General features: G+C 31.9%; 1 pseudogene; it reads left to right on the top strand.

Moving 5' to 3' along the window:
* Window positions 1-9524: 9524 nt before the first annotated feature.
* LOC149551335 (pentatricopeptide repeat-containing protein At3g29290-like) overlaps window positions 9525-21261 on the top strand; it is a 38355-nt pseudogene continuing 26618 nt past the window's right edge.

Raw genomic sequence — 21261 nt, 5'->3', positions numbered from 1 at the left:
TGACATGTGGTAATGAGTTGGGGCTAGCTGGCAGTGAGTTGGATGAGTCAAAAATTGACACATGGTAGAGGTTTTAGATGTAGCATGCAAATTGAGGTGCTAATGTGGATGAAGATAACATGTGTTAGGGTGAATGCACAAAGTTGGGTCGCAATTTTGCGGAAGTCAAATCCGCAAAATGAGACCTCTTAGAAAGGGGTACCCAATTTTTAAAAATGGGCACCCTTTTTGGCTTGGGAGACCGACCCTAAATTTAAAAAATGGGCACTCGTTATTTTAAAAAATTGGGTACTCATTTTTTTTTTAAAATCGGGTACCCGCTTTTTTTAAAAATCGGGTACACATTTTTAATTTTCAAAAAATGGGTATCCATTTCTCAAAAAATTAAAAATTTGAATTTTTAAGAAATGGGTACCCATTTTTTAAAAGTAAAAAATAGGTGTCCGTTTCTTAAAAATTCAATTTTTTAAGTTTTCGGTAGATTTTACATGTCACTTTAAGCTTTTCAAAATGGGTACCTGTTTTTTGAAATTCAAATAACGGGTGCCTATTTCTTACAACATGAGGTGGTATTTTCTTTTCTTGTCTCATATTTTGGTTTGGGACGAGCTTGGTGAGACCAAGCCTATGCCTTGGCCTCTCAAGATTTGGCTAAGGCATTGCATTGACAAATTCATGCCTTGCCATAATTTTTAGAGGGTCTTCCCAATCAAATTTTTTTTATGAAACAAAAACCCATTAGAGCTCTCACTTTCCTAATTTCAAAAATATAAATTTTATAGAGTTATGATTTTATTTACTATTTTTAAATTTTTTTTAATCAAAGGTGGTACCTAAATGTAAAATAGCAATGTTCACTCAAACTTTAATAACTTTTTTATTTTATAATTTTTTTAAAATTAATTTATATGTCATCAATCTACATTCAATTCTTTTGAATTTAAAAAAAAAAAAAATGAGAAAAGTGAAATTTTGAACAAATTATGGTGTCCGTATATGAGAGGTTTTAAAATTTTCCTTTATAGCCAATTAAAAATTAATTTTAAAAATATATTCATTAAAAAATTCAAGAAAAATATTCTCATCAATCTTTGGTGTGTCAAGTAACTCCATTTAAAAGGATTCACAAAAATTCATTCATTTGTGTCGAATTATGGTGTCCATACACGAGCGTGGTATGGTCTTGAAACAAGCATTTTGAAAAAGTGGTTTTTAAAGATCCAAACCAAAAAAATAATCCATCATATGGGTATACAAATAAATTACATATTCAAAAAGAAGATTTCAGGCACTACAATTTTAATGTTTGAATTTTTTTTATATTTAATATCTAAATGGCTCAAATTTCAGCATCAATTGACAAAATATTTCAAAAACAAGAAAAACACTTCCACTTTTTGGCCAAAAATGAGACCCAACTTCTTGCACTAACCCGTCACATGCTTACTATGTCATGATGATGTGGCATGATGTTGACTGAGATAGCGACATAGCAATCAATGACATGACAGTGATGTGGTGTGGTGACATCGTTTGATGACATGGCAGGACAGGCAACCAATAAGGCGGTGATACATGGCACCCAAGTGGAGGGTGTCAGGTGATGAAGTCGCAGTCAGCCAATCAAGGCATGACACATAGCAGGGCCAGTCAACCAGGTTTGACCTAGGATGGAAAATAGGAGGGAAAATTCAACAAGAATAAAATAATACTTTTTATTACTTTCCCTTTCTGAACATGGTGCAGGAATTTTAAATAACTTTTGGTTTAATCCTAAAATTTTGACTTTGGGAAATTTTAAATTTTTGCATTTAAAATCTAAAATGAGGTGTAGACCACAGAGTCTTGACTGGCAAATTTTAGAAAAAGAACTAAAAATGTGCTTTCCATTATTTTCTTGCACCAAAAACATAAAAGGAATTTTTTATCACATAAAAAATTGTCTTGTCATCAAAATTATCACATAAATGTTCCCTAATTCCAAAGTCCAAAAAATTCCCTTTACAAAGGAAAATTATCTCTTATATAGACTTTAGGTTAAGAACTACTCCTTTGTGGTTAATAACTACCTCCCAATTATGTAATTTGATAGGGGTTAAATAACCTTGCAAAAATTAACCCAAAATCTATAAAGCCACTTGTTGCAAATGTGCATAAATAGTTCTAATAAAGCACTTGGTGAAACGTTTCTAGATATTGAAATCATTCATTCCACAACAAATTATCTTTGAGAATTTTGTATAATTATTCCATATAAATAAACACCCCCTTTGCAATTAGGCATATGGATCATAACATGATGTAGCAATCCATCAATCCTCTTATTATTTGCATTCAACCTCTTTAAGCTTCACTCCATCAAGTTTATGAACATTAATCCAATGGAGAGACATAATAAACTCTTCCTCCATTATATTTTGAATCCCAGATGTGAGACAATTTACTTAGATTGGACGTGCCTTCATCAAAACTGGTAAATGCAAAAAAATCCCTTCTATTCACATCCACCAAACCCATATGTCCTTGGGGAGAGAAAATGATTATTCTATCTATGTACATGTTTTTTAGGTGCTTCATTAGATTTTTTGCATCACTAACTCTACAACATTGTCATTTCATGCCATCATTGTTCCAGGGGATGTCATGTTCTTACAACATATGTCAAGGATTAACAATGTATTCTTAATTTGTCATAGTTGGCACACATAAAGAAAAAATGATTATCCCTATGGCAACATTTCTTTGTGAAATATTACAAAATGGTTTACAAACTAAGTTAACTTATGAGTCATAACCCTATTTTTTAAATATATTTATGCCTTTCTAATTGATCGATCACCAAATAGCCACTATAGATCCCTTGAGCTTCTACATCTCCTATAGCTATAACAAAGGACCTACATTTTGTACAATAATTAACATGCAAGATGGGAAAACTCCCTTCCTTATGGATTGAACATGGTCTCTTCATTCCTACAAAGTTCACATCTTAGAATCATGCTCTATCAAATATGGAGTTTTGCTAATGAGATAACGCCTCCCCGATACATTCAACCAAATACATGGCATGTTCTCCCTTTATTCCACATTTCAACATTTCAATTAGACTGAGAATTATATAAAAGAAACACTACATTCAAATTAGTGTAAATACTATGTTTCTATGAACTTCTACATCGGAGGAGATTGGAGGATGATAGTAAAGGTTGTTGGTTTAAAAACACCTACCAATATTGTACATATCTCAAAGTCATGATATTTCATAAAGTTGGGTTTTGTTCATGCATTTCTAGGCAATTTGCAGACAATTCTAAGCCAATGATGTCAAAAATATTATAAAAAAAAATTCAGACATGTGCTTTGATCATTCAACTTATTTCTCTTGAAGAATCTTATTGAATAGGAGACTATATTCCTTTGCACTATACCTTTGAGACATTTAGTGAAATAGTTCACATGCTACATGTGTATGCTTCTATCTTCCACGTTTACATATTAAAATATGCATTCAAGAAGCTTGCATGCTTTCTCTGTTTGTGCCTGTCAAACTAAGATGTCCAACACTCTATAAGTTGGAACCATGCCTTTGGAGGTAATCAATTGTGAGGATATTGTTTTTCATAACTAACCACCAGAAAAAATTAATCTTGGGAAGGAAGAAAGAATTCAAAATATACTTCTATCTCTTAGAGTAACTCTCGAGACCAATAGTATTATAGTAGTCCAACCTCACACTAAATTCACCTAAGAGTGTTTGTCCCAAACCTCTTTATCCTTGTTAAGGAAGGTGGGTATATGAATTTATTTGAGAAGTTTCCCCAAATCCTCATTTAAAGAACCATCCACTAAATTGAGATTGCCAAGATTGAGGACTCTCCATTTGTCATTCCAATCTAATTAGACAACCTAAGACCATAGTTACCCACACTACTATCCATCAAAGAAGAAAAGTTGTTGAAAATAAGAGAAGAATCCACAATCCATTTTCCTTCCCAAAATTGAATTGCATTCCTGACCCCAATGCTCCATCTCACCCCTTCTCTTAAAAACCTCTGACATTTAACAAAATTGGACTAGATCTTTATCCAAGTGGGAGGTTAGCACTATAGAATAACTGGTCGAAAGGCTTCCCACACAAATATTTGGCCCTCATTATCCTATGCCATCTAGCTAAATTCTGAGATAGTCTCTATCCAATCTTATTCATAAGGGCCTTATCACTATCCTATATTCTCCTCAAGTTCAACCCACCCTAGGATTTCAGCTTACAAACTCTTTCCCAACCAACAAGACTAGTTCTCATCTTTTCCTTAGACCCGAACATTAATATATATATATATATATATATATATATATATATATAGGGTATGTGCAGGATCATGATGTGCCAAAAAGTGGCAATCTGAAAAATATGTAGTTCTGAAATGCCTCAAAGAATTTCAAAATCTATTCCCACCTTTTTCCCACCCATCCTGATACTAAATGAAAACAATTAATACCTTTATAATTCCTACTATATATTTCAATACCAACCTTATATGGTCATCTTTAAAACATCCTGAAAATGTGTTTTTGGCATGTTCTTATGTGTTTTTTACTTCAAGCATGTAGCTGACGACTTTTTTAAAACAAAAATTTGATGTAATGAAAAGAGTTTCTTAAGAATGTTCTTAGCTTTTCATAAATGTAAGTTTTGTCAAATTATGAGTTCAGTAAGTAATTATTACTTATTTTCTAATGGAGTTAGCTACAAAGTGTTGATTGACATACTAGTTGAAAAATAGCTATAACTTTCAAACCGTATAAGATTTGTGAAATCCAAAAGATGCGTCACATTCTATGCTTTGGCTAGTATAAGAAAAAAAAAAAAAAACTTAATTTTGATTTTTTTTGAACTAGTTAAGGTGGTCAGACACGAGAGTTTTTTAATTCTGAAAATAGTATAGTAGAAAATTCATAATTAATTATTTATTTGGAATAAAAATTGCCAAAAATATGCATCACATCCAGGCATGAGTCTACTTTTTATATCTAAAATTATATTTAAAAATATTATCATTTGATTATGATTAAGGTGGTCAGACATACACCTACTTTTTATTTTTGCCCTGAAATTTTTGTAGCACTGCATTAAAATCCAAAGTTTTGACCAATCAAATAATTTTTTCTCCAGATAAGGCCTTGTAGTTTAGAAACCAGATTCAATTTCCTACAGATTATTTTCTTACAACTTTTTGATATAAAGTCCAGAACCACTTTAAAATTATGTGTCAAGTTGACATAACCCTAATTTGCTGGTTTTTCACTGCCACTTAAGGCCATAGTTTGGTACACCATGATCTTGCACATACCCTATATATATATATATATATATATATATATATATATATATATATATATATATATATATATATATATATATATATATATATATATATATATATATATATATATATATATATATGTATGTATGTATATATATATGTATGTATATATATATATATGTATATATGTATGTATATATATATGTATATATATATATATGTATATACACATATGTATATATACATGTATATATACATATATATATGTATATACACATATGTATATATACATATATATATATATACATACATATATACATACATATATATATATGTATATGTATATATACATATGTGTATATACATATATATATATGTATATATATATACATATGTGTATATACATATGTATATATATATATGTATATACACATATGTATATATACATGTATATATATATGTATATATATGTGTGTGTGTGTGTGTGTATACATATATATGTGTGTGTGTATATATGTGTGTGTGTGTGTGTGTGTGTGTGTGTGTGTGTGTGTGTGTGTGTATTCTCCAAGATATCCTTGAACCGACTAGAAATCTCAAATGAGGACAGAAAATAGATTGGAATCTCCTGGAGAGAAGTAGCAATAAGTTTAAGTTTCCTAGCATTACTAAGAACCTTTTTTTTCCAACCTGCCAACTTCTTTTATATTCTTTTGACAACTATATTCTAGAATTGAGGGGTGACTTCATTCATAGTAAAGGGGAGACCAAGATAAGTGTTAGGGAGGGAAGCAACCTAACAATTAAGTTCCCTAGTTAGACAATGATGGAGATCAATCTTACTGTTGAAGAAATAAAGATTACTCTTCTATATTTAGTGTGTTGTTTAGAAATCTCTACATATTGATTCAATAATTTCTTCTAGGCTTTAGCTTCTCTTATAGAAGATATATCGTATAAAAAAATGTCATCAAAAAATTATTGTAATGCCTCCTACAAAAGTGAGAAAGCTGATTTGACTTGCATGAGCTTCCCTTGTGCAACCATAGAAAGGAGATTCTAACCCAATATCTAATGCATCAACTTCTGGGAGTCATAACTTTTGACTCAAATATGGGTTTTGGCTGAAATTTTATAAGTAGTTACATTAGGAGTTATTTTGATTGCCAATTGAGGTCATCTCAATAGGTGGTCATTTCGACAATTTTTTGGAACCTTGAAAATTGGATTTTTTTGTTTTTTTCCAATTTTTTAGAAAGTTGTTTTTGTAATAAATCCAAAATCATATTCTTGATTTCGTAGATTAGTTGGAAATTCACCTTACCTTTGTTGGAGGATTTTCTTGGGAAAAATTGAGATTTGTAGGATGGGTTTTGAAAATGACCAAAAATGAAAAATTTTGTTTTTCCCAAAAAATTTACAAATATGGTAATTTTCAAAATTGTAATAAGTAGTTGTTTTCTTTCATTGCAAGGGAGAGTAGAGATGGAAAAGTTGAATGAATAATCCAGTATTCCAAAAATCTGTGTTGTGTTAATATTTTCTGAGTTATTATTTTGAAGGGTTTGGGCTACATCATTTGGTATTAGAGTAGGAAGATGCTTGGGAGAGGAAGATGAAGAGGAGGTGTCACTCTAATACAAAGATTTATGTTGGATATGCAGAGGCAAATTGAACGACTGAATGATTGAATGGATAATCAAGGAATACTTGTAGCACAAGGAGAGGAGGAAACTAATGAAGAGGGAAATTGAAGACATGCTAGTCAAAATGAAGAAGAACCCTTGGAAGAGTTGAGCTATGGAGATAGAGTGCTTTGGGATTTAGAAGCAAAAAATGAAGGGATCAAGATCGAAGTTTCAGACTATTTTGGTGATCTTAAGCTAGAAGAGTTGATAGACTAGCTAAATGAGATGGGAATTTTTTTTTAATGGAAGCCTATAGTGGAGGGAAAGAAGATGAAGTTTTCCTAAACAAAATTAAAAGGACATGAAATGATATGGTGGGATCACCTCCAAAAGGAACAAACTAGAAAACAAAAGGAAAAGATCAAAACTTGGAGCAAGATGGAGAAAAAACTTTGAGAAAAGTACTTACCCTTAGATCACTCACAAAACCTATTTCGTAAGTTTCAAAATTTGAAGCAAAATTTGTCTTCTATACAAGAGCACACAAATGATTTCTATAAGTTATCCATGAGAATAGAGTATCAAGAAGATGATAAGCAGGTGACTGTTAGATATATGACTGGCCTTAAATTATCTATCCAAGATGAATTGAGCATACATCATGTTAATAGTATGGAGGAGGCCTACCAATTAGCTCTAAAGGATAGAGAAAAGAAAAATTGATAGTACAATCAGAGAAATAGAGGAGGAAGAAGAGGTCCCTTGACACCATTTTGAGTAGGTTCTAACTATGCCCAAGGAGAAGCCTCCCAAGGATTCAAAAGAAATACAGATTCCAAACAAGATCCCACAAAATAGGAAAGAGGAAGGTGATTTCAGCAAGGATGAGGTTACTGTAAGGAAGAGGATGTGAAAATCAATAGAGGCCCTTTACCTATTTTAGATGTAGAGAAGGACATAGAGCCTTTGAATGCTCAAATTATAACATGCCAGAAATAAATCAAGAAAGACAGCCTAGAGTGAACCTAGCTCAGCCAAAAGAGGAGGAGCAAGAAGTTTCACTAGATGTGGGAGAAACCCTCATGATGAGGAGATCACTAATCATCCTAGAAAAATATGAAGTTCCTGCAAAGAACTCTGACAATTCATGGCTCTAAACCAACATCTTCAGAACTAGATGCACTTCTACTGGAAAGGTATGTCAAGTTATTGTTGATGGGGGTAGTTATGAGAATATGGTATCTAGAGAAATGGTAGAGAAATTAAATTTACAATATGAGGAGCATCGTCGTCCTTATCATATTGCATGGTTTAAGAAAGGAAATGAAATAATAGTTGATAAAAGATGTTTAGTCAGATTTACCATAGGAAAATTTTATAAGGATGAGATATGGTGTGATGTTATCCCTATGGATGCCTACCATATGTTGTTGGGAAGGCCATAGTAGTATGATAGGAAGGTCATGCATGATGGGGAGAAAAATACTTACACATTTTGGAAGGATGGCTCTAAAGTGGTTTTGTTGCCACTAAAGGATGAAGAGAAGAATGAAACCATGTTGTTTCCAAGAGAAGTTTTCAAAGAAATGAAAGTAATGGGTTATTGTTATGCCCTAGTACTAAAAAGAGAAGAAGATCAAGAAAACTTGGTGCCACCTGAGGCAATGAAGGTGCTAGAGGATTTTGTTGATGTTGCTCCTGATGAACTACCTAATGGTCTCCCACCCAAAAGAAGATATTCAACATCATCTTGATCTTATTCCTAAAGTAACTTTTCCTAATCAAGAAGCCTATCAGTTGAATCCAACACAATATGTAGAGTTGAATAAAAAAGTGATAGAATTAATGCAAAAGGGTCTGGTTAGGGAAAGCATGAGTCTATGTGCAACACCTACATTGTTGACTCCAAAGAAGGATGGAACATGGAGGATGTGCACTGGTAGCAAAGAAATCAATAAGATTACTATTAAGTAAGGGTTTCCTATTCCTCAGATAGAAGACGTGATGGATGAATTAGTGGGGGCTAGTACTTCAGCAAGATTGATCTCCAAAGTGGCTACCACTAGATCCACATTCAAGAGGGAGATGAATGGAAGAAAACATCTAAGACAAGAGATGGTTTGTACGAATGGATGGTTATGCCTTTTGGGCTTTCGAATGCACCTAGCACATTTATGCGGTTGATGAATATAGTGTTGTGACCTTACATTGGTAAGTTTTTGTAGCTTACTTTGATGATATTCTAATCTATAGTAGAAGCAAGGAAGAACACTTACAACACTTGAGGATCATCTTGAGTGTCTTAGGAAAGGAGAAGCTCTTTACAAACTTGAAGAAGTGTAGGTTCATGCAAACTAGTTTGACCTTTCTAGGATTTTTTATTTCTCAAACTAGTGTTCAAATGGATCTAGAAAAGGTAAGAGCAATCCTAGAATGGCCCAATCCTTCTAGTATAATAGGAGTAAGAATTTTTCATGGGTTGGAAAATTTCTACTGAAATTTTATCCAAAACTTTAGCAGTATTGTAGCACCCATAACAGACTGTACCAGAGGAACGGATTTCACATGCACAATGGATGCTAAAGAGAGTTTTAAATGCTTGAAGAAAAAGGTAACTGAAGCTCCTATATTGTTACTTCCAAATTTTGATAAAGTTTTTGAAGTAGAGTGTGATGCTTTACATGTTGGGATATGTGTTGTTCTTAGCCAGGTAGGTAAGCCTATGGCCTTCTTTACTAAGAAATTGAATGAAGTTAGAAAGAATTATCATACCTATGATCTAGAGTTTTATGCAATTGTTCACATATTAAGACATTGGAGACACTATTTGGTCCCACATGATTTTGTGCTATTTATTGATCATATTGCTCTAAAATATCTCAACACACAAAAGAAGTTGAATAGTCAACATGCCAAGTGGGTATCTTTCTTACAAGGCTATACCTTTTTCCTAAAACATAAGTCTGGAAAACAAAATCTGGTTGCCGATGCCTTGAGCAGGCACACTACACTATTAACCACAATGGAAGTTGAGGTCGCTGGTTTTGATGTTATTAAGACCTTGTATGAAACTAATGATGATTTCTAGGAAATTGTAGAAGAACTAAAGGCTTCATCTTCTGGTAAGTTGGATCATGTGAAAGGTAACTATTTTATGCAAGATGGTTACCTCTTTAAGGGTAAACAACTATGTATACCAAGTAGATCCATGTGGAAAAACATTATTAGGGAATTTCACAATGGTGGACTAGTTGGACACTTTGGAAAGGAGAAAACAGTAACCTTAGTTGAAGATAAGTATTATTGGCCCAAGATAAAGAGGGACATCATTAAATATGTGGCAAGGTGCAGAATCTATCAAGTGGCTAAAGGACATTCATAGTATAATACAAGATTATACATGCCTTTACCAGTTGTCACTGAACCATGGACTGACTTGAGTATGGATTTTGTACTAGGTCTCCCACACATTTGGTGAGATAATGATTCTCTTTTTGTGGTTGTTGATTGATTTTCAAAAATGGTCCACTTTATTACTTGTAGAAAGACCAATGATACAACTAGAGTACCATAACTATTCTTCTCAAAAGTTGTTCATTTACATGGCCTTTCAAAGACCATTACCTCTGATAGAGACTAAGTTCTTGAGCCATTTTTGGAGGACTCTTTGGAGGAAATTAGGAACACAGTTACAATTTAGTAGTGTTTATCATTCTCAAACTGATGGACAAACAGAGGTGGTCAATCAGAGTTTGGGAAATATGTTACTCTGCATTGTGGAGGAGAAGCCTAAAGAGTGGTACTTGGCATTGTCCTAGGCATATTTTTGCTATAATAGTTATGATAATAGATCCACCGTAAAATATCTATTTCAAATTGTCTATGGTCAAAACCCTCAAGGTGTGCTAGATCTTGTGTCACTTCCATTGGGAGATAGAATTATTGATGATGGAGTTGCATTTGTTGAACACATTCACTAACTCCAACAAGATGTCAGACAAAAGTTACAAGATAGTAATGTGAGTTACAAGATTGTTGTAAATGCTACTCGGAGACAACAAATATTTGTTGCTGGTGACTTGGTGATGGTTGATTTGAGGCGTGAATGGTTTCCTATAGGAACCTATCATAAATTGAATTATAAAAAGATGAGGCCTTGCAAAATCATCAAAAAGATTAATGATAATGTTTATGAGGTTAGCTTACCAGGAAATCTTGACATTTCCCCTATTTTTTATGTTTCTAATTTATACACATTCCATGGAGATATTCCCAAAGCAGATGATGGCCAAGGAGTGGATTGGCAACATCACCTCCCCAATAAGAAGGAAAAGATTTCCAAAATTCTTGACAAGCATACTACCTCCACAGGCATGGCCAACATAACAAATACTTGATATAGTGCGACGGGTTACCTGAAATAGAGAGTACATGGTTATTTGAGTGGGCAGTAATGCAGTTGGATCCAAAAAAATTGCAACAATTCATAGACAACCACTTGCAAGAGCTATGTTTCTTTCAAGAAGGGGAGAATGATGCATCAACTTCTGGGAGTCATAACTTTTGACTCGGATATGGGTTTTAGTTGAAATTTTATAGGCAGTTGCATGAGGAGGAGTTATTTGGATTGCCAATTAAGCTTTGCTCAATAGGTAGCCATTTCAACATTTTTCAAGACTTCTGAAATTAGATTTTTGTATTTTTTTCTAGTTTTTTAGAAATTTGTTTTTGTAATAAATCTGAAATCATATTGATTTAGTAGATTAGTTGGCAATTCATCTTGCCTTAGTTGGGGGCTTTCTTACAAAAAATTAGGATTCGTAGGATGGGTTTTGAAAATTACCAAAAAATGGAAAAATTTGTTTTTCTCAAAAATCTGCCAAATGTGGTATTTTTTGAAATTTAATAAGTATTGTTTTCTTTCATTGTAAGGGAGAGTAGAGTTGGAGAATTTGAATGAAGAATCTAGTATTCTGAAAATCTGTGTTGTATTAATATTTTCTAAGTTATTATTTTGAAGGGTTTGGGCTACATCAAAATCTCAACCACCAAAATAAATAAATATTGCAACAGGGGTCCCCTTTTTGTAACCCACCTCATGGAATTAAAGAACTCACTCAAGGAACTATTAGCTAAGATTGAGAATTAAACGGAGTTGATAATATCCCTAATTAAAGTAATGAACTTCTCCCCAAACCCAAATTTAGCCAGTATTTTCAACAGCAAATCCCTCCTAACTTTACCATAAGCTTTTGAAATGTCCAACCTCATCACCATACCTGGATTCCCAATCTTCTTTATGGAATAATATTTGATGTTCCAATTCAAGGAAATTAGATGTTTGTAAGTAATAATTTCTAAAAAGAAAATTATTATTTCAAATATATTGAAAAAGTGATAAGTACAAATGTGTGAAAGACCTATATGTATCAATAACATAAGATTTTGTTACCTTCATAAATAGTTAAATTGCATTTTAATATAAACTAATTTACATCAATAGTTAATATAATATATTTTCTTAAATAAAAAATAAGAAATATAAAGAAAACTATTATATAAGTCATTTTTAGATATATGTCACTTATTAATGTATAATTTAATTAAAATTATACCATTACTAATATTTCTGAAAATAATAATAACAGAAAGAAGAAACAACGTTCTTATTAGAATAATAATATGTAATTACAAAATTTGCGTCTTTTGTTTTCAACCAATTGAAAGCAGACCGTGGCCAAGATTAGGAACTAATCTTGTGTTCCACTGGCTCTTCCGTGTTGTGTTGGGTGCAAAATCCACAAGAATGGAAATAAAAATAATTTCAATTGGATAAAGCTGCCTTTATCCTTCCAGTGACACTGTCGCTTCTTCATCGTCAGATATGGAGGTGAGGGAAAACGGTGAAATCACATATTCATCCACAATTACAAAATGAATCACGGAAATCAGCAACTATAAGCGAACATGTTGCACCTGACGAAAGTGTTGCTGAGCAGCTACGAATGATGCCACTTCTTTTGTGTGTGGAGTACTCTTTTTGCTCTTCACACTCCCGAAAAGAAATTTTGTTACTGAATTACTATATAAACAACTTTTGCTGCTCTTTTGGTCCTTTTTATCACAACTTTTGGGCGAACCAGAAGCATGATGAACTTGCTTATCAAAACCCATCTTGTGTGAAGAAATTCTGAATAGATCAGATTGCTGAAGCTTTGTTTTGCAAATACTTTGCTAGATAACAGATATTAAACAAGTAGTATGTACTCCAAGTATTTGTAGAGTTGAGTATATATATAATTTATCTGTGTGCAATTGCGACCTTATTTCCTCCAATCTGGAGACTTTGACTTGATCTCTTCTCAGTCAGAAACGTGTGAATTGACTTAGGCTGTATAAAATTTTACATTATTTCCATTTGTAACGAAACTACTCTTGAAAATGAAATACGAAACGACTCGGGGGTGAAAATGGTCCGATGTAATGTTTACAATTTGTCAAGTAATTGGCATGTGAAGTATGCGTTCGCTTGACTAGGTATGCATAATTTCTTGGTGTACAAGCCAAGGTAAGGTATTCAGAAGAAGCTGCGACCTCATTTCCTCCCATTCAAGGACGTGTGTATTGACTTCATTGTATGTCCATTTTATAACAAATGTATGGCCCCAGAAATGCACGCCATTTGTATGGATGACATAAACCCATAGAAGAGAAGGGTCTCAAAACATTTTCGCACAAAACCATATATACGTGGCAAGCATTTGTAGAAGTGCCAAATTTCCGTCTCTTTGAAAAGTCTATCGATGATATAGAATGCGTGTTGAATCTGTCGATTAGATTGTTCTCTACATATGTTAAATCAATTTCAATTTGAATTTCATTATAAAAAGTTTGTTAATCGCACCTACATGTTCCATAGATATCACTCAAAATTTAGCTACTATTTTTATACAGGTTTCAGTCAATTGTTTTTTCAAAGGAAGGATGGGATAACATTTAAAGGACGCGGCTATCCTCCCACAAAAATGTACAGTTGATCAATTTTGAAAATTCGAAAACAGTATGAATCTTTTTTAAAATTTCAGTATTTGATCATCATCATCTGCATAGTTTGTAGTTGAAAACAACAAAAAAATTGGAAAAAAATCACTATGTGAAAAAATGAAGTTTGACTTTGTTTTGTCTTTAGTTCTTTTATGTGGTAGTTTAGCCTTTCCTAAATTTAAATGCTAACAATCACTTGTATGAACAAATAGATTAGCGAATGAGTCAATTTTAAATCAGCATTTATTTCTTATTTATTTTTCTCACATCTTATCTTCCATGATTCTATTTATTTATCTTTCATCCACCATCATAAAATGAGATTTAAAAGAGGCTTTGAATCAAAACCAATGTATCATTTTTCTTCTATTTTGAATGTGATTATGTTGGATATTTTAAACATCACACACTAATACTTGGTTTCCAATCTAAGAGTGTTAAATAGTCAAAGTTGACTTATTTGTCCAAGGTTAATTTCCCATTAGTATGTGATGTTTAAGGGTGGCATGATTGTGCATGCTTATTTGTTGTAAATATATTTAAGATAAATTTTGTCAACAATTTTTTTTATTGCAATTGAACTAAACTTATCTATCCTCATCATTTTTCTAAACAAAAATATTTGATCTACTGAAGGTCAAACTAACAATCGACTAAACCTAATTTCAAATAGTGATTTTCATTTGAGTGGCATTGCGTGAGCATTATAATTTCATATCTACAATAAATTGCAATGTTAAATCTCAAAAAGGAGTACTCACATTCTACTGCAACAATTTTAATGCTTATGGAGGATCTTTTGGGGCCAATATCTTATTGTAAAATTAAGTCTCAATTTTCTCTAAAAATGAACTTGATATAATTATAAAATTATCAATAATCTCTATTTATTCTTTAAAAGTTATTATTTTTATTTAAATGTTATTACACTTTGTGTGTGTGTGTGTGTGTGTGTGTGTGTGTGTGTGTAGGTAGTTATTCACTTTTAATCTCAAGATTTTGCATTCTCTTTCCTAGATCACTTATTTCACTTGGCATAAGTCTTAATTAAAAATTAAATCTAAAAAATGTAAATGATTTTTTCATATTTTCCTCATACCTACTTGAAATAAGTTTAATATGTACATTTCTGTGATAATTCATTATCTCTTGGTATATAGATACATTCATTTGTACATTTAAATATATTAAACAATCACTTTGAAAAACATTAGAGAATCAAGGAGTAGTCATAAGAATATTTTCGATCACTAAAAGGAAATAATTTAACGATGATTCTTGACATCTATATCACTTGTATGTTATGGATCAAGATTCTTTTACAATTATAAACTCAATTTAATTACTTGGGAAACAACCTAGGATAGCTTGGGTCTTGTGGTTCAACAATCTTCCCAACATATTTTTTTTCATTAATCATTAGTTCTTGGAGAATCAAATCCCACAACTAAAACCATAATTCTATAGTGTGTTTGTTGAAAGACTATACATTAGAGATGAAATATGTATGGTGTGATATTGATAAAGAGTCGTTGAACAAAATCACAAAGGTATTCAAAGGTGTGGATAAGGTAATGTAGTAAGAAATTCAAGAATATTTATGATTATGAACCACGAAAGTGTAGTATGTTCTATATTAGGATAATTTTATCATTGTAAATCCCACAAATTATTTCATCATTCCTTTTCATTTAATTTTCTAAATCAATATTCTTATAAGCACTTCATTCCACCCAACTTTCATTTTTTAGCTAGGTTTAATATTGGAAAAATCAAGGATTGACAAAGATAAAATTAAGCACATAATACTATGGGCCAAAAACAACTATAGAATAATGCATAGAAGAGGAGTACAAATAGTTGTGAGTGCTTCCAAGAAATTATCAATGGACTCTTAAAAGTTGAGTGGTAGAAAATAGCAACCCATTTACTAGGATGAAGTTTCAAAAAGGAATAGAAAAATGTCCAAAGAATTCCTACATGATGACAACTTGCATGAACAAGTGTCAAATGTTAATAAATGACTAAGTAAGCTTAAAAAACTAAGTGTCAAAAAATTGATATACTAACCCCACCCCCTTAAGAATAACTTAGGAGGACAAGATAAAATATGGGGTCATGAATACTAACTTGGTGAGTTGCCCATCTATTATGAAATCTCCTAGACAAAAGGGTACATGAAGAAAACCAAATGGGAACATATAGAACATATAGCTCAATAATTATATTTATGAATATACTTTAATTTAATATCATTATAGAAAACTATAATTATGTAACATTTGTATTAATTTAAAGATTTTATATACTATGATAAATTTATTAAATTAAATTTAGATTTATATAAAAACTGAAGGCAAGTACTAAGCCACTATGTGACACTTGTTACTCTATTGTATGTTTTGATTCTGTTTGGATTATTAAATGTTTATGTTTTATCCTCGATTGGTTTAAGACTTATGTAGTTTCATATTTGTAATAATGTTTTTAAAAAATAATGAAATCACATCAACTTTATTGTGAGAGTTTAAAAATTTGTAAAATTTAAATATCTTGTGAAATGTTTCAACTACTTTACACTTCAAAACAGGAAAGTGCCCAAGATTACAAAAGAATTTTTTGTACATAAAAGTATTATAATTAAAATAAATTTAATTTAATTTCATTCAATTCAATATTTACAAATTTTAATTTTTTTGACATAATTTGTATGTAGATTTCATTCAATTGCTCATAAATTAATATGATAAAATAATCAAAGAAAGATAAATATAGGTACACAAAGTTAGTATAGAGATGAGATAATAAAGAGAGAGCCAAATGGATGAATGAGTACTAAGAGATATAGACATGAAATAGAGGGGGATAAAGAAAGAGGGAGAAGAGAAAGAGGGATAGAGAGTGGTCTATGAAGAGAAAGATAAAGAGGGTACATAAATAGAGAGAGAGAGAGAGAGAGAGAGAGAGAGAGAGAGAGAGAGAGAGAGAGAGAGAGAGAGAGAGAGAGAGAGAGAGAGAGAGAGAAGATAAGATAAGATAATGATATATTAATATCTAAAAAAGGACCAATGAAGGGTCTAATGGACTAGAAGATACAACATGGCAAAATAGAAACCCAACAAGAGCACCAAATGGCATCTAAAAAAGGATGAGCAACAAAATAAAATAAAGAGAGGAAAAAGAATGAATAGATGAGAGAAGGATTGGATATCATTTCTCAATACAAAGAAATCCATCATTGAGGGATAAAATCCAAGGATATTAGGAGCCCAAGCCTGAATCCAAGTAGCCCTAGGAGTAGAGTGTCATTGCCTAATGAATTTGTAATATGATCAAACTAATTTAGTGTGTCCTGATGCACATGTATCTGGTGGTCACTTCCTACCCTTGAAAGGTGTCAAGGGGGCTAAGGAGGTGATGATCACCTAATCCAAGGCCTAACTTTGAGGAAATGTGAGCTGTAAAGTGTGGCCATGGAGCTACAAAGTCTCACTGAGGTGGAGGGCTAAACATTGCTAGTTGGGGCAGCTAAAGAAGGTTGACAGAGATTTGCAATCTTTGAATAGGAAGTGAAACCTACCTTTGATCTCATAATAGATGGGACATGTAAAGGTGAAATGGATTGATGTCTCCATCTTAGATTAAGTACAAAGATGACACATTTGATCATCTCTATCCAAGTGGTGACCGGTCTGGTAATACAGCCTATGTGAACCCACTCTAATGGACCCCAAGGAGATACAAAGGTTGTGGCTCCTACATAATCTCAAGTAGAAAGGGCACATAATAATCCCTCATAGTTCTGAAGAAAATGATCCAAGTAGAAGTTCATCTATGAGCATAGACCCCCATGTGTGTTAACTCGAGTCGTGGTGGTTTACTATCTATAAATGTCGAGTCTCACATGCCCATTCAACTCACCTTGTGAGGGGAGTAGATGAGTGGGAGCATCTAGTGTGAAATGGTAAAGAGTGAGATGATCAATATCAATCCTTATCAAAGTAAGGTAGTGGCCTAGGCATACTAGCTACGAGCTCTAGGTCTCAAATTGGAGCTGGTGATATCAATGGAGGAGCAGTAGGACAGGTAGGAGTATCTATGGTGGTTATCCACAGAGTCAGCAAAGCTCCAGAGGTGGTGGAGAAACATAGATCAAGTCAAAGATACCACTAAGTCTGGAGGGATGGGCCCCAATCTCAGCCAAGATAATACTATCTGGGGTTTATTGGTGACATCTGATTACGTGTTGGAGGAGAAGGGTCTGGACCTACTCGACTGATGCCTAGTCAAAGTCCAAAAGTGAAGGTCCCTAAATCACTAAGTTGTAAAGAACTATTAGTCTGACCAGAGAGTGTAAAATTGATAACTTGGACTTGGTATCCTGAATGTGATGCCAGAAGCACTATCTATCCAATAGGGAAAGGGAGCCTATCCCCTTGGCAAACCTAGGCAAGCAAGCTAGCCTCATGTTGAACTTGGGGGCAGAGAACTTAACCCCAAGGTAAGTGTATGACAAGAAAATCTCAATATCCTAATCCTAATAAGTAAAGTGAAGATTAGAGGCCTTCAAGCCATTGAAGACCATGACTTGACCCAAGAAAAGATAAAAATTATAAGATGGAATAGAGATCAATTGAGATATATTAATGGTGAGATGTATAGGGAGAGGAGGGAGGTAAAGATAAATAATCTATAGATAGAGAGACACAAAATAACATCTATACAAATGTATATGAAGATGGGGATAGATAAAGACTAGGAGGAAAAGATAGGGGAGATTGATGGAGGAAGATAGGGAGATATAGAGATTTATGTGAAAGAGAAAGAGAAAGAGAAAGAGAAAGATATACACAAGTATCTAAATAGGGGAGATATATAAGGGATAGAGAGGGATGGAGACATTAAAAATATAGAGATACTGATGGAGGGAGATATGGTCTAAGAATTACAAAGATGTAGAGATTTAAAGGTATATGAAAGTGAGTGATAGAGATGAGATGAATTGATAGAGAGAAGGAGATTTTTAGAGTTTTGGGGGAGGGAGTATGGAAGATATAGATAGAGATGAATATAGTGTGAAAATATGGGAGAGAAATTGATAGATAAATATATAGAGATTGAGAGGTAAACATAGAAATAATTTTGGGGAGAAACGTAAGGAGAGATGCATAATGAAAGAGAGATTGGTAAAGAGGGATATGAGAGGGAGATATTGAAAATGGGACAAATTCTTAGTTGACCTATCATACATAAATGACATATCCATTGTACACTAAGGTGTGATTGCTAGTATATAGAAAGGATAATAAAATTAAAGACTTTACCTCTTCTAAAAGCTATATCAATATTAGATTTCTCTTCTATTTGATAAATATTATTTTCTATATACTCTTCTACCACACACACACGCGCGTGTGTCCGCATATACATATATACTTCCAAATACTCTGCTACTCAATCCCTAAAATATCTATTATATTATTTTAATGAAAATGAATTGATTCTAGTAATATAGTAAATAGGATTTTTTTAATAAGTGTATATAACGTATATAAAATATTTATATAAGTGTATATAACGTATATAAAATATTTATATAAGTGTTGGATAAGTATATAACATTTAGGGTGTCTTTTTCAATTCATATATTAATTAATTTAATATTAAAAACTATTTTACAAGTCTTGAATTTGATCCATCTTATATTTAACTTATACTGAAATTAAAATTGCATTTCTTTCTGTTCAAAATATCAAAATTGTGTTCTTTATTTTTAGAAATATAATTGTATCAAGTTACATATAAAATGATATTAAAATTTAAATATCATTACTTTATTTATTTTTAAATTTCCTTTTACAATAAAAATCAAACTTTGAACATTTGAATGTTTTCTTACTATTCTACTAGTTTGTAAAGACTCAAGTGTCTCCCATCGTTATAAAACAATTATTCTTTTAGAAAATTATTAGAATGACTTTTTTTTTCATTGAGAGGTGAATATTTAGCATCTATAAACAAATTGTACAAGTTATTAGTTGAAGTATAAATATCTAAATTGTAGTTTGTTAGGTATTTATAAAGATGCTTTCAAATTTTTATGTATTTTTTAATGAAAATATACAATTTTATGATTATATACTATAATAAATTTGAAATAAAATAATATGCTCTAAAATAAACCTCTGAGACATTTTATACTAATAATCTATCTATATATTTTTAAAAATTTTGACATAAAATAAAAATGATTTTAATTAGATATAAATATCTACACATAGCATACATATATACATTTATGTGTGACTAAAAGCAGTTTTAAGGTTGATTTGTTCATTATTGTTGGAATATACTTGTATTTAGTTTTCACTCACATAAAATAGTTTAGTTAATAGATAATGTTTAGTTTCTTTTAGAATTTTAATTTTAGATTTATTAATAAATGATTTTTCAAACGCTTATCTAGAAACATTCTATATGATAATCTAATTGTAAGAAATAGAAGAGGAGTAATAGAGAGGGGAGGGGTGAATCACTTACTACAGAGATATATCCCAAATGACTTAGATGTTAGTACAAAATAAAATTTGAAAACTAAACTCTAATGATGCTTGGTAAACACACTGAAAATGTTGTAACTCGGTAAATACTGAAAATGCTTTGGCAAACACTTAACATGAAAATCTGAAGATGTTATCTGTGATTACTTATTATTTTAACTTAGTAGAAAAGACATAAAAGAAATAGCATGAACACATTTGACAACAAGATTTAATGTGGAAACCCAATTTGCAAAAACCACCAATTGCAACTTGTTACTAATTTCCACTCTTTTGAAGTGAGCCCTGTTAGAGAATTTGATCACCCTATCAGGAGTGACCTTTTTAGAGTTTTTTAAACACTTCAATAGAAATGCCACCTTATTAAAGGATTTACAAATAGTTGTTAAGCCAACTCTGTTAAGAGATTTAGATCACTACTTCTATGGTTAGAGAGTAACAATGACATGACCTTATTTGGATGCCACTGAATTTCTAATTACAGATCTCAATTCTCACTTATACTTGATCCAATCTAATTGAATATATCTTTTAAGCTTGTCAAGGATATTCTTCTTATCCTTCTTCTTCCTCTTAGTATCATCAAATCTTCAATTATCTTCCATGCATTTCACACTTCACACACTTTCTATCCCTCAACTTGACATCTTATTTATATCTTTCATATTATCAAGTTAGCTCAAATAAAACTTGGAATAATTAATA

The sequence above is a fragment of the Cupressus sempervirens genome, chromosome 6, assembly GCF_028749045.1.
Source record: "Cupressus sempervirens isolate cs-2001-9-10 chromosome 6, ASM2874904v1, whole genome shotgun sequence".
In the NCBI taxonomy this organism is placed as follows: domain Eukaryota; kingdom Viridiplantae; phylum Streptophyta; class Pinopsida; order Cupressales; family Cupressaceae; genus Cupressus; species Cupressus sempervirens.
This window is presented reverse-complemented; position numbering and strand designations above follow the sequence as displayed.